The 14,484-nt window shown below is 38.1% G+C and overlaps 1 long non-coding RNA gene across 1 annotated transcript in view; it reads right to left on the reverse strand.

Annotated features, from left to right (window-relative positions):
* LOC143418364 (uncharacterized) overlaps window positions 1-14,484 on the reverse strand; it is a 140,484-nt gene that overhangs the window by 88,991 nt on the left and 37,009 nt on the right. The gene's annotated exons all lie outside the window — the stretch shown is intronic.

Below are 14,484 nucleotides of genomic sequence, written 5' to 3' on the forward strand. Positions count from 1 at the left end.
CTCCATCAAGTGATAATCCACTTCAGTGGCTTTGCTTATTACATGTATTTGTACACATTAATCTTTAAATTAAAGGAGGGGGAAAGGCGTTAAGCATATATTAACTGCAGTGTTCCTGCACACAGCAAAAGACTATGTGAAGGAACACTGATTACCATGGATTTGTTTTTAATACATTAAGGCTGAAAGTTAAATAGTAATCATAGTTTCTTGTTGTTACTACACAGTTACTAGCAGTAACAAGCTATAATTACAAAATAAATCTCAACATTTATGTGATGTTACACCCAGCGAAACTGAAACAGCCACATTTTTACACACTGCAAAGCAGTTTTTAAAAATTCATGGCTCATCATCCATTTCATTTCCATCCAAGGTCAGTAAGAAGTATTGTTGCACATCGGTTTGGACGGGCCTCATTGGCCTTAATTTCACTCACATTACCAGACTTCACGTGTGTCGTGGAAGACCCTGAGAATTAAAACCACCTAATGCTGCCTTCGATTTAGTGGGAGAGTTTCTGTCACCAGTTTATCTCTGTGTGAGAGAAACATAAATAGCTGCATTTACGTTCATGTATGTTTGGCCTTTTGAGAACCGCGCAATTCCAAAGAAACAGGCCACGACGTATATATGTCGCTAAATGTGTCTCAGATGACGAATACATGAATGCTCTTGGGGTTAATACGACTAATCTCCATGTGTGTATTAACTCTTATTCATTCAACAGTGTGTCCAACAAACTTCAGATTTCCACCGAGGCTCGCCAATCTGCGAAGAACTCTCCTACCAGCAGGACACAGAACATCATTATAATTTGCTAACACATAAATCAAGTGTGCAAAGAGCATTAATTAGAAATTCATTAAAAATTTAGACTCACCGGCAGGTGTGCAAATAAAGGATTAGGTAGGCATCAATTATACCACATAAGAGAACATTTTAATTGCAATTCTTGGATTGATTTACAGGGGGAAACAATCAGGCTCTTTGCAATGTGGCTGATTGCTCATTTTGCTGAAAAATAATGAGGAAAAAAAAAAAACCTCACCAAGTAACACTGTCCCCGACTGAAAGGTAATAGGAACGTGCCGATTCAGCTATGTGTGCACTGGCATGCATGCACGTACACAGTCTATCTATCTATGTAATAAAAACACATGCACACAGATATTATTACGAAACATACACATCGATAATTGCAAAACACGGTGCACAAACAGGCATAGTCACACACATAAATACACACGCACTGCAGCTTGGCATTCCCATCTGCTTGTGTTGGTGGAGAAGTTCTTAAGCACCAAATGTTGCTCTGTTATGACTCAACTTTGTGAATTCTCAAACCTCCTCTGTGTTCCTGATTACTGCATTATGGCATCTGCTTAATTAGCTTGGCTGGTGTCATATGTTGCACACGAGGGGGTGTTAAAAAGTGCCCTTCCCTCTTGCTCATTATCTGCCTCGACTCATGTGATGTATAATCTCTCTTGACAGGCATTCATATTGACATAGGGACAGCTGTCAGCAGAGCGTGGTCATAAAGGGTGCACGTAGAATAGAAAAACCACACGGAGAGCAGATAAGTGGAAAGGCTGCCAAAAAAATCTAAGTGAAACTAGTAACTCTGTGTTTATTTTGGATCCATCAGCAACAATTCTAATTACACTGAATTTAATTTTATGGTTGAGAGTTTTCTTGAAGGAAGTGATAATAGGCTATGCATTTTGATTATTTCAGGTATATTAAAAGTAACCTCTTGCCAGTGTATTATATAAATTAGTGTGTTGCCCAACTCTTGGCGAGGAATCAACCTCATTACGGCCATATGGGGAATTATAATCATTATCTGAACAGTTCTGTTCATTTCCATCTAACAAAATACTCCTTTCTCAGTGGAAGACCAAGTTTGTGGATCTTACATGGGGCTTCTTCACAGATCAAGGGAACATGCTCATAACACAAAAGGCATTGTATGTAGTGACCCCAACAGGACAGCTAATTAGAGGAGGTTTTTTTTTTATTGTTATGACTCAACTATACAGCTATACAATGTTACAAGTTTTGTAACATCCAGGACCAAACCTTTTCATCTTAGCACAGTGTTCAGGCTTAGAGAAAGATCGGTGTTATAAAGCAGTGAAATTACAGGATGCACTGGACATGAATCACAACCTTAGCATCTATGCACTAACAGACCTTGTTCCTTTCTTTCTTTTTCATTCTTTCTTTTACCAAAATGTTCACATTTATCTCCCAAAATATTTAATAAACATGCACGACAATGCCATCATTTTTAATTATTCTGGACCACGTGGGGGCAGGTCGGACTTATTTCAATAAGTTGCAGATCTTTTTAAATCCCCTGCCAGATTTGTGGGCATCCACAGCCTTTTTTATTCTGAAGGCCTCAAAGACCGGCTTGGCTTGATGACACTGCATACTTCAATATTACAGAGAACACAATATCTCAGATATGAGAATTTTCAAATGATATGGGTTACACCTGTCACTTATTTAGACCTCAGTTGCACAGGCCTTGAGACTGTTCAGCCACTCCCTGGCATCCTCCAGCCACTGGGAGAAAAAGGTAGATTTCCCAACTGGTTAGAAAGTGGAGATTGAGTTTGCTGGAGGTTGGCGGTGCTGCAGTAAAAACCTTAAAGTGTTATTGCTTTGGTGACAGTGGATGCCTTTAATTTCAAAAGGTGCAGCATTTCCATTTTGCATTGCACTTTTTACAGATTCACCACCGCGAGGTGAGAAGCTGCAGGTGTCTGCAGAGAAGTCAACGTCTTTCATGCAAACTATGGGGGACTGCAGTGAATCTGACACAGGCAGGTTTTTGAAACCCATTGTACCTAGCAACCGACTGTAGTCGATAGCCAACCGGTTAAAAGAAGAATCCACATTTTTCTATGGTGGTTGTCTTGTGCGGCTTGTGTGACTGGGGCATGTTGTAGTTATCAGCATCTCATTTGGAGCCCCGTGATCTAATCGTATTGATGTGAAGATGTGATAAATGTAGAGGTGTACATAGTTTTCCCTGTGACTGATGTCTTTTATTAACTCGAATTATGGAGATGACAGAAAAATGTAAATTGTTATGTTTCTGAAGCTCACCTTTATGTGCATGCACTTTTAAATGGATTAAATCTGTCCTTGTCCAAATTTATAGGTCTGTGTGTGTATTTGTGTATAATTTTTACGGGGTACACTTAATCTTTTACATGAAAGGATATGTACAGAGAAGCTAATTGTGGTCAAGTGACTGTTATTCCCCTTGCAAATAAACAGATTTTCAAAGCTACTCTAAAATTTCAGCATATGTTCCATTGCTGCCTAATAGGCCTGCTTTTTGCTATATGCAAGAGACTGAAGAGGGCAATTAGTTACAAGTGGCTTTGATTAGCACTGATTCCACAGCAGTGCTGGAAGGAATATAGAAAACAAAATGCTAAATTACTGCTGAAGCTCTTTGTGACAGAATGCAATAAAAATGGAAGAAACTATTTAAATTCATGGTAATAACAGGTAAATGTGCACATGTTAACTATAGCATGGTGCCCATGGCTAAGATTATGCATATTCTACCTACAAACAGCCTGTGCCAAGCAATGCATATAAAACTGAAATAAATGGCTACAGATGCATGAACTTGCCCTGAAAGAGGTTTGCTTACTCTGATCTCATTCTTAAATGAAACCAATTTGCCTAGAAATTGGTTCTAAGGCCTAATGTTGAACTCTGCACATCAGCTCTGCCACACACACACACACACACTCAAACGCACACACACTGAGTTAGCTTTTTACAAACACACTTTCACAGTCACACTGCTTCCACCCCTTCCCTCGCTGCAAATCATGTTTGACTTTGAAGTGCTAATTTTGGAAGTTTAGCCAATTTTTATTTGCTGCTTTGAAATGTATCCCCTAAGCTGCTGCACCAGCAATGAAATATACAGACCTTTACAATGAGGGATAAGTGACCAAAATGAGAAGCGCCTGGTTTTCTTCCTAACATTATATAACTGTGAATAATCCCCACATAGCATTTTCTCCTGCCATCACAGCCTCAATTTATATTCAAAAATATTATGCAGACTTTTTACTTTTTGCTCATTCCTCAATCATCCCCACCTAAAGTTAGAGCTAATTTCAGATATCTGCAATACAATACAGCCGACAAAATCCCTGAAGCATTTTTCACATTAACACTATGTTTTATCAGTGACTCAGAACAAAAAGTGTAACTAACATGGGAAGGGTAAAATGGTCATTTGAGTCGACAGTTTCATAACATGCCTGACATGACACCTTATATTGTACACTGTAGTAAAATCTATTTCGTGACAAAAAAACCAAAATTCAGCTCGAGAACATGCGGTCCACGAATAAACACTTTATAGATTGATCTGCTCTTCGAAAACATAAAAATATTGTTACACTTCTTGCCACTAAGCTCCGTCTCTTTGTTGCAGAAAAGCTAACTCTTAGACTGGAAATGTCCTCAGTCAAAGACATAGTGTTTACCACTGTAATGGATGCAAAGATGACCTCAATCACAAGCAATTTTTAACTGCTTTCAGCGGGAGCTGGGACATTGTATAGTAAAATAAGTTGATCAGATTGGCTCCTCAGCAAGCAGCCCAGCTAATAACGTGGCAAGCAAAGAGCTTGAGGGAGAGAAGATTTGGAATGTGGGTCCCTCCACTTTCCAGTGCTGCTTTGCTTTAACACAGTCCTGGACTTGGCAATAAATTGCTTTGGTAATCAGCTTTTTGAAAAGCTTATTTACTGCTTGTTTTGTGTTTATTGTAGTTCTCAGAATAAAATATAAAATTGGATTTTATTACATGTGCAATTTTCTTCTCTCATAAAGAATAGCGAGCGTGCGCATCACCTTGTTGAGTATGGATGATCCAGAGAAGACATATACAGTATATTATTTTTATTATCTCTGATGTGATGCTGTCTCTTTACACCCCCAAGGATAGTGCACTTGGGATTGGATGGAAACACTTCATGTATAAAACGTCCAAAAAAAAAAGCTGAGAGATCACTGCATTGCTATGTGTATTTACATAGTGAGTGAGCAAATAAAATCACGGGGAGTAGTTTGTACTGTGTTTAAGCTCCGAATGCATCAGTTCGATGGTGTAACGCTACTTCACAAATGCACAAACCATATGCTCGGTGGTCCTTTTCATGGTTTCATTATTATGTACAATGCAGTTCAATACTGACACATCCAGAGTTAACTTAATACTAGCACAGGCTCGTATAAGGCTGCCTTCACCCCAGTGGTTTTTTCAATCTTTGCTGTCAGCCCTTAGAGTCCTTTCAGTTTTCACTTCATCATATTTGGCTTTTTGAATTTATATAACTCCATGCTACGACAGAAAACACTCCAAAATTCAACCAAGTCCTAACACAGATCTTTAATACTTCCAATATTTTTCAGTCCTCACTGTAATGTTACAAAATAATGTTCAATTTTGTTGGATTACTGCACGTTTCCCCAACAGCACATTTTAATCATAAAATGCTAAATCAGAACAAGTGCAACAAAGTGACTTCTTACCAGCTCTTTCAGAATCTCTAACAGTGTCTTTAAGCAGAAAGCATTTCAGAAGCATTTTTCAGTCATCTGCTTTCCTCTATTTTCTCCTGTTTTAAACACAACATGCCTCCTGGACATCCAAAATGTGGGCAATCCTACAATGACGGGTTAAAGTGAGCCTGAGTGATCCAGAACAGCATTCCAGCACCTTCAGGTGATGAGTAATTAAATCTGATAGGCAGGTTACTATTAAATGAGCTAATTTTTCGGGTGCTGCAGCCTGGCGCTACATCCAGTGACAGCGTGGAGATACTTGCTCAGTAATAAGAAAATAATGACATCCCAAGGCCCGCTTACACCCTCAATACATCTTTTTTCTTCTCATCCCTGCGATGCGTTCATGGTGCAGACGTAGTTGCAGTATTTTACATGTAGCTAGCTGTGGAGTGAGCATAACATCAGTAACATTAAGTATCAGGTGGTTTCAAGTGCAAAATCCTGAACTGTTTCTTCACATTTTTTCACAAAATGTGTCTCTTGGCGAAAGGTACGTCTGCTGTATTTCTCAGGATGACAAAAAACATTTATGTGACACTGATAGATGTAACAAAGGAGGAAAGTTACATTTTATATATTGCACATTTTAATCATACATGTAAGTAGGGACTGATGGGAATTTAGCGATTCCTATTCCGTCATCGATTGCACTTATTGCTTTGACCCCTTATTGATTTGAGTTTTCACTGGCTCTGCTTTAAGAGTCACCACCATCTCTAAGCATGTTTGTCAAAGAAATTACATTCATGCAAATGAACTGCATGCTGTGTGGTCAAATGTCTGTGCATATATTTTGATCAGTGGTCATTACTCGAAAAAAGCCACTTGTATTACGCATATATTACACAGAATACTTAAAGGTACTGCAGTACATTACTTAATTACTCTCAGGAGGAAGTAATTTGTTACACTACCTGTTATATTACTTTTGCCTTTCTCTGTAAAATGACCTTACCCATATGGAAAATATATATATAAATCGTATAAAGTTTGTATCTGTCTTGTGTGAAACTTGTATGAAAAGCATATAAGAGTGAAAACAGATATAAGACCCCTTGAAAAATTATATAATGAAACTTGTATGTTTTGGATACTTACTAAAACAATATATGAAAGTAATGTGAAAGTGGCCACTTTCATGAGTAAATCATGTAAGCCTTATATGATTTACTCATGAAAGTGGCCACTTTCATGAGTTAAGTCATATAAGTTTTTACTATTTCTTTTCCATATGGGTATTGTCTCATAATTACCATTTATCTGTATAGACAGACACACACACCAACACAATCCCTGTCCTAATGAGAACACGCATATGATCTTTCTTAGTACTTAGCTATGAACACAAAGCCGACAGGAAAAAAGCAACAATGAAAACCAGCACAAAGAGATTTTAAAGCGATCGCCACGGTGATTTTACTTTAGAACATGAACAGGAAGAAACAGAGGCTGCAGCCTGACTGCTCATCACTGCTTTTGTTACCTGTGAAAGTTGAAGTTCAGGTCATAATTGACTAAACTTTTAAATAGCTCTGGGCTCTTTGTTAGCTTAGCGTTAGCATGCTGTTTGTGCAAATGCTTGCAAAGAGCTGAAGTTCTGTTAGCAGCATAACATAGATGTTTCTGTCTTGAGTTTCCACCTTAACATCGCACTCTTGTCCTTTAGTGCAATAAAAATAAAAGTAATACCCATATCCACACTCTAGACTAAGGCAGTGTTTTCCTCGAGGCACACAGCCAAACTGTGGGAGCCAAATTTCTGGCTAGGTTGTAGGGGATCACATACTTCTTTCACTCAGTGACATGCAAATCCAGTTTATTACTTTTATGCAAAGTGTTTGTTCTGGATTGGATAATATTCTGTCTCTCTGAATTAAAATGAAACTATCATAAAAATCTGAGCATGCTCATTTCTTTGTAAGTGAGCAAACATACAAACTTAGCAGGGGATCAAATAATTATTTCCTCCTCTGTACCTGATGTTTTGATTTATTATGTTTTTGTGAGATATCTTGCAAAACAAATTGAAGTATACTAATTCGGTGTTATTCAAATGTTGCATGGAAATACCAGTTTAGTGCAGACTACACTGGTTAGTATGCAGTGTTGTGATGAAGTTTACAGTTTTTCACTATGTTGGACTATTTGCATTTGGGTTACCGTTACTGGGCTACAATTTATATTTCAATTCATATTTTGGGTTATTAGATTGATTGCTTGATTCATTGCTGATTATATTTACTAATATTCAATTAATTCTACCTTTTATGCTAGCTATATAGTGTTTACAGTTTGGAAATTGACCATATAGTTCACTGCTTTTATCTTCTTGAATTTGGTTGGCTACATCCACAAAGAGCAGTAGATATCAGAGTAGCAGTGCCACAGATCAGTTGATCCCAGTCTGTACACAAAGAAAAATCTACTGGAGCTAACAAAACAAATTATTATGTCACTCCTTTCTAAGTAATTCTTTCCCCCAAAGTGCAATAGTGCATCTGATCTCCAGGTTCCCCCACCCACCAAATCCCAATTTAACCCCTTCTTGCAATCAATACTGTGCCCCAGATCCTATGCAGACATGTAGATAGATCCTATGTAGACATAGATGACGACGTCCTGTGTGTCACACTCTGAACTTGCTATTTTAATCCTACAAATCAGTCCACAGTATCAAGTTATGTATGATATCCTCTATAACATACCAGGCAGCTAAACCGTGACCTTGTAGCATTAAATGTATTTCTCTTTCCAAGTTTTTGCATATTAAACAAATGTTGAATTCAATGAATAGTGACATTATGTAACTTTACAATTGAATAGATTGCATTATAATCAAAAACTTTATAGGGATACATACCAGGCCTTGAACTTTTCAGTCAAATTAAGGCTTTTATTGGAGAGATTTTATTGGTTTGGATCTTATATTTAGCACAACTAAGTATAATATCCTGCTCTACAGGCTGTCTGCCTCAATGCTACATTTTAGTCCATCGTACATGGTTGTTTTAATAACTATTATCTGTTGTAGTTCTGTTACTGTTTAATCCATCAGCAAACACAGATTTGTAGTTGTTAATGAAACTCTGGACAGGCTACAAGATAAATGAGTGATAGCAAAGTAGATTTCCCAGTCGTCTGAGATATACAGTATATTGCCTCAAAGTAAATACATCAGGATATATCTGCTTGTTAAGCAGCTAAACCCGGTGATCTTCACAGGAGGTTGAGACTGTTCTTTTTTGTTATTGAGGTCAATTTGCTGAGACATTCTTTAGAAGTATGATCATTTATTAATGTTGTTGGTTACAGTGCTTACAACGTTTATTAGACCACCTGTCATACACACACACACATTTTAGAAATCTGTCAAACATTTTTAAGCGGGCACACTGGACTTCTCTGAGAAGTCAGAAAATTAATAAAGCATAACATTCTACTAATAAAGCAAACGAATGCAAGTAAATAACTGTAATTTGGCACATTAATCAAAAAACAAGAATGTACTATTTTTCCTGCTTTCTTGTAGATCAGTAAAATTGAAAACTCATAATAAAGATATCGTTATCTATATCTTAACATTAAAAATATCTGTTTGATTAAAGAGCTTGTGCATACTGCTGGGTTTACAGAAACATAATGATGAAAATTATTTTGGTAATTACCAATACTGTTGATTTAGGGCAGCTCTGGCATTGTTACCCTCTGTACATGGTGCAGTTAAAATATACAGCACACTGAAGAAGTATAATAAACTTTAAGGGTTTTCTAACCCTACAGACATACACATCTCTTGCATCTCCGTATGTGACCTAGCACCTGTGCGTGTGTGTGTGTGTGTGTGTGTGTGTGTGTGTGTGTGTGTGTGTGTGTAGGTTTCTATCCCTTCTTGCTTTTTTCCCCAGTTTTTTGGGAAAGTGAGAGAAACAAGAAAGATCAAGTTCACACCTGCAGCAAATTTGCATCAGTCTCACCCACGCTTGTTGCCATTTTCATAAATTTAGCCAGAATAAATAGCTATTTACCCTTTTATGTTTCTTTCTGAAACATAAAAGAGGCTTCACAAGCAAAGACTTGGCTTCCTAAGAATTCTGTCAGTAATAACAGCGGCCCTTTACTCTGCCTCAGTGACAGTAGCGAAAGTTCACATTTTTTTACATTATATCCAGAATAAATTCCAAAGCTAGCCCTGCTCATAAAGAGCAATTATTCTGGTGGCACATAGTTACAATGAAATCCAAATGAGATCTCTGTAGCACTGACATACTTTCTGCTAGCAGGTACAGGATGCCTCATATATGATTAATTAATTGCGGCAGCCTGCCATCTGTGTTTTAACTGATTAAATAGCTCACAAAGTGGGATGCACCTTTTGATGTGAACCTTTGGGGAACTGGCTCTGTCTTTGTATTTCTACCTTGATTAAGCACAATACTCCAGCACTTCCTCCAGCCCCCTATTTCAAAGTCTCTTTAATTTGGGAGGAAAGGACACACGAGCATTTGGGATGCTTTAAAATGTTGCCCATTTCCAGCAGTCGAGCGGCCGTCTCTCCCTTTGCCGCTTTTTGTTTTTTTATAAAGTGAATGTTTCACACAGGGCAGGGCTGGTGAGCAAGCATCGAGCTTTCAGATAAAAATTGATTCCAGTAAATTCTCACCTGAGATCCATCATGGTGAAAGGCTTTAAAAGGTCACACATGTAATAAGTTCCTATGGTCTCAGTACCTCCAATAATAGGCCTTTAGTCTGCCATGGAAGGCTGGTATATAGAAATAATTGAGTAATCTGTGGACCATTCAATTCAATCGTAGGACTCAGTGACAGTGCAAGGCCTGCTGGTCTGTGAAGAGGTTGTTCTGGAGAGTCTTTCGGCTGGCAGGGAAATGGTTTGTCCCCTCAAGCCATGCACCTCCATCTTTGCAACAGAACAGGGGATCACTAACATTTTAGAGGCTCTTCCAGGCCCAGATTCATGTCAGCATTTCAAAGGGAAAGAGGGAAGAATGTGACATGGCAGATAATGCCTGAGAGCAATAATTAAATTAAAACAGATCTCTAAGTGTTAATCTAAATTAACATGCACCCCCTGCATACAGTAGTAGCAAAGTGCATATAGGAGAGTGGAAATTTCTCTTGTGCAGCAGTACATACATCCTGAGTGCTAGCTAATGCAGTCTCGCTTGCACGCTATAATAAGTAAAAAGAGAACACCTACCACCAGTTTGAAGCATCAGTTTCAGCATTATTGCCATTGCTACCTTGCTTTTGGAGCCAGAAGTAACCCTATTTGAACAAGAGGGTATGAAAATCTACTAACGCTAGGAAGCTTAGTCAGAACGGTATATGCTTACACTGTATGGGTGCGTAGCACAGACACAGATTCCTCCAAGTCACTGTCTCTCTGTCTAACTGACCACACTGCAAATCAGATTATTTGTAAGATAACTGCATTATAAACATTTACATAAACACCACACAAAGGTCCAGTTCAGTGACTTCACTTTGCTGATCCAACCAACAGCTAGCAACCTAGTTAGCACCCACTTGTCACTAAAGCGTGCCTCTTATGACGCAGTTAGCTACAGCAACCAGACACTTTATTGGACCGTGCTGTAAACATATTTATTTTTGCTGCACTGTGCGGATTTACTAACTTTCGTGGCTTTTCGACATGATGCAGTTGTAAGTGCTTAATGCTGACTTTATTTTTCAGTAAAAAGTAAATACATTTTACAAAGTGAAGCACAAACTCCAACATCTGAACATGTTTGTCTCTCCAAGAATTCAAGGTAACAATATGAAAATGATTTCAACCGTGCTGATGGCATAAGCCTTCATGATAAACCGTTTCTATTGATCAAACTTTTAACTCCTATAAAGTACGAAGGCATACAGTAGTAATGATTTATCACAGCAAATTCTTAATGATTGTTGTGAAACAAAATCTATCAGCAAAGCTCAACTACCCAGGTGTCCGCTTCCTTGTCAGTCAACTCTTTAAGAAGCAGCCAGTTAGATCCACAATATGTGGATATGGTCTGCTAATTTATCTACAGTCTAGAATCTACAACAGACACTGAGAGTTTTGGATACTGGTTTAGGTTTATGGTTATGGATTGTCAACAAAGGAGAAGGGCACAAAACATCATACTCAAACCTGCCAGCGAGAATGAGATAGAAGATGATGCTAATTTGTACACAGGAGTGCACATGCACATGTACAACATCTGTTATCATGCAGATAACAGATGTTGTACAACAGGCAAAGCTGGTGTGAAAAACATATACATTAATTTTGATCAATTTGTTCAATAATGTATTACAAAATCCATTGTAAAATATTGAAATTCAATATAAATGCATGACAACAGCATTATGTTAAGGCTTCAGTTAATGGCATTCATTTGTTTTGTTTATTTATTTACTGTCACTTGAGTTCATGCAGGGAGAGGGGGCATTTAGGATTTATTCTGAGTAAATTAAATCTTTATATACTGATGATGCCGCACACTTCAGCAACAAAGAGAAGACAAATCTCTAGTCCACACTTTCAAATATAGTTCAGTCTTTAAGGCTGTCTTTGACACTTCATTCAGAACCCCCGATTCCAATGTTTAACTTTCTCTGTGTTTCTATTTATTTAAATTGTGAAACTGACTACAAAATGTCACGTTAGTAATCACTTTTATGTGTAATTTGTTTGAGGATGTCATCTTAAATCTTAATCATAACTCCACAGTTTTCCCTTCTCCTCAGGTTAAGAGCCTTGGTGTCATCCTAGACAGTTCACTTTCCTATAAATCTCACATCAATAATCTCACCCGTTCTGCCTACTTCCATCTACGTAACATTAACAGATTGTTTCTTTCTCTTTCCACCCAATCTACGTCCATTCTTGTACATAGTCTTGTTACCTCCCGTATTGACTACTGCAATTCTCTTCTGCATGGTCTCCCCCAAAAATCCCTCCATAAGCTTCAACTGGTTCAGAACTCTGCTGCTCGCATTATCACCAGAACCCCCTCCTACCAGCACATCACCCCTGTTCTTCAGGAACTTCACTGGCTCCCTGTGAAATTCCAGATAATTTTCAAACTTCTTCTGCTCACCTTCAAGGCCATTCATAACCTCGCTCCTCCTTACCTTTCTGACCTGTTAACCACCACTTGTTCTGCCCGTTCACTTCGTTCTTCTTCTTCTATCCAGCTTACTGTACCTTCCTTCCGCCTCACCACCATGGGAAGCAGAGCTTTCAGCTGCTCTGCTCCCAGGCTGTGGAACTCTCTGCCCCCTGAAATAAGAAATATTGGTTCTCTCCCCCAGTTTAAATCCCAACTCAAAACTCATCTGTTCAAATCTGCATATTCACTGTGAATCCACTGTTTGTTCATTTTATCTTGTGCTTGTATTTTATTGTTCTTATTCTGCCATTGTTTTACTAAGTGTTTTATCCTATTGTAAAGTGTCCTTGGGTGACTTGAAAGGCGCTCATAAATAAAATTTATTATTATTATTATTATTATCTTTTTTTCTTAACTCATGGCTTCAAAGATTGAAAAAGGCCATTTTCATGCAATTTACTGGGGTTTTTTTTAGTGCAACTGTAAGTATTTTAGTATAGTAATAAATCAGGAGGTTTGGAGTAAAAGCTCCCGAAAAAGTCAGAATAAAGGGTTGTAAGCAATTGAATATACAGCAACATCACATCCATCTATCTTTGAGTATCTATGTAGCTCTGCATCCTTTTGGTATCTGAGAGAAAAATGGGACAAATCTTCCCGTGCACTGTGCTGAATTGCAAATGTGATGGCTGTCTTTTAATTAACATCTTTTAGAAGGGTAATTTGTTGACTACAGATATTGTAGTTTTCAATGCAGCCATATTACCATGCAGCAGCTTATGGCAAAGACTGTCCAATAAAGCTGCCTTGAGAAGCTTGCAAACTGCAACATTTCCACAATAGTCTTAAGACCTCATTTTATTTTCAGCAAAAAATTGGTTACCACCCATCTCTCTCTCTCTGTCACACACACACACACACACACACACACACACACACACACACACACACACACACACACACACACACACACAACAGATTTAGAAATATAAATTAAACCAGAACAGATGGCCCTTAAAAGTAAAACACAGTAATTCAATCTGGCTAATGGGAGGAAAGCCACAAACTGCTCCATTCTCATTTCTTAGACTGAGAAACTCAGCTGAATTGCTTCTACAGCTTTAATGCTCAATCCCTCTGTCATAGTGTGTTTCTGTGTTCCCCATGCATATTATAAGACATTTAAAAGGAAAACAGTGTATATTTACGAGACATGCCTCACCATGTGCTCAGACAGGAGCTATTAGTGCCTAGACAAAGGGGGAAATGTATCGTAATTGATTGTTACAAAAGATTACCCTCTTCAAGAAAAACATCGAGCTTTTCAGAACTGCATTTGATGCCTCAAAGTGCTGTGCAAACAAGGCTCTTTCAGCGCAACACATTCATGCTGACATGCAGTTTGCAAAACAATTACCATGCGCTGTTGTTTGATCTTTGTCCCCACTTTGGTTCTTTATAAGTGTGACTACAACTCACTTGCCAACCATGCGGGCAATCACGACTTCCATCAAGCGATGTCAGTTATAGGAAAATGGAATGCATATTTCCTACACAACTTCGAAATATGCAATAAGGAGTTGCTTTCACCGCTGAAATGATGTAGTTAAAATGATAATGAATTGCTGTTTGAAAGTTCTGGATGCATGTGTTTCCGTAAGTCATTTAAACCTCACAATGTGTCTCCGCCACTAGGAGCATTAAATATTAAATCTTAAATATTTTAAGTGTTCCAAAAC

This window comes from Maylandia zebra, linkage group LG1 (assembly GCF_041146795.1).
Source record: "Maylandia zebra isolate NMK-2024a linkage group LG1, Mzebra_GT3a, whole genome shotgun sequence".
NCBI classification, from domain to species: Eukaryota; Metazoa; Chordata; class Actinopteri; order Cichliformes; family Cichlidae; genus Maylandia; species Maylandia zebra.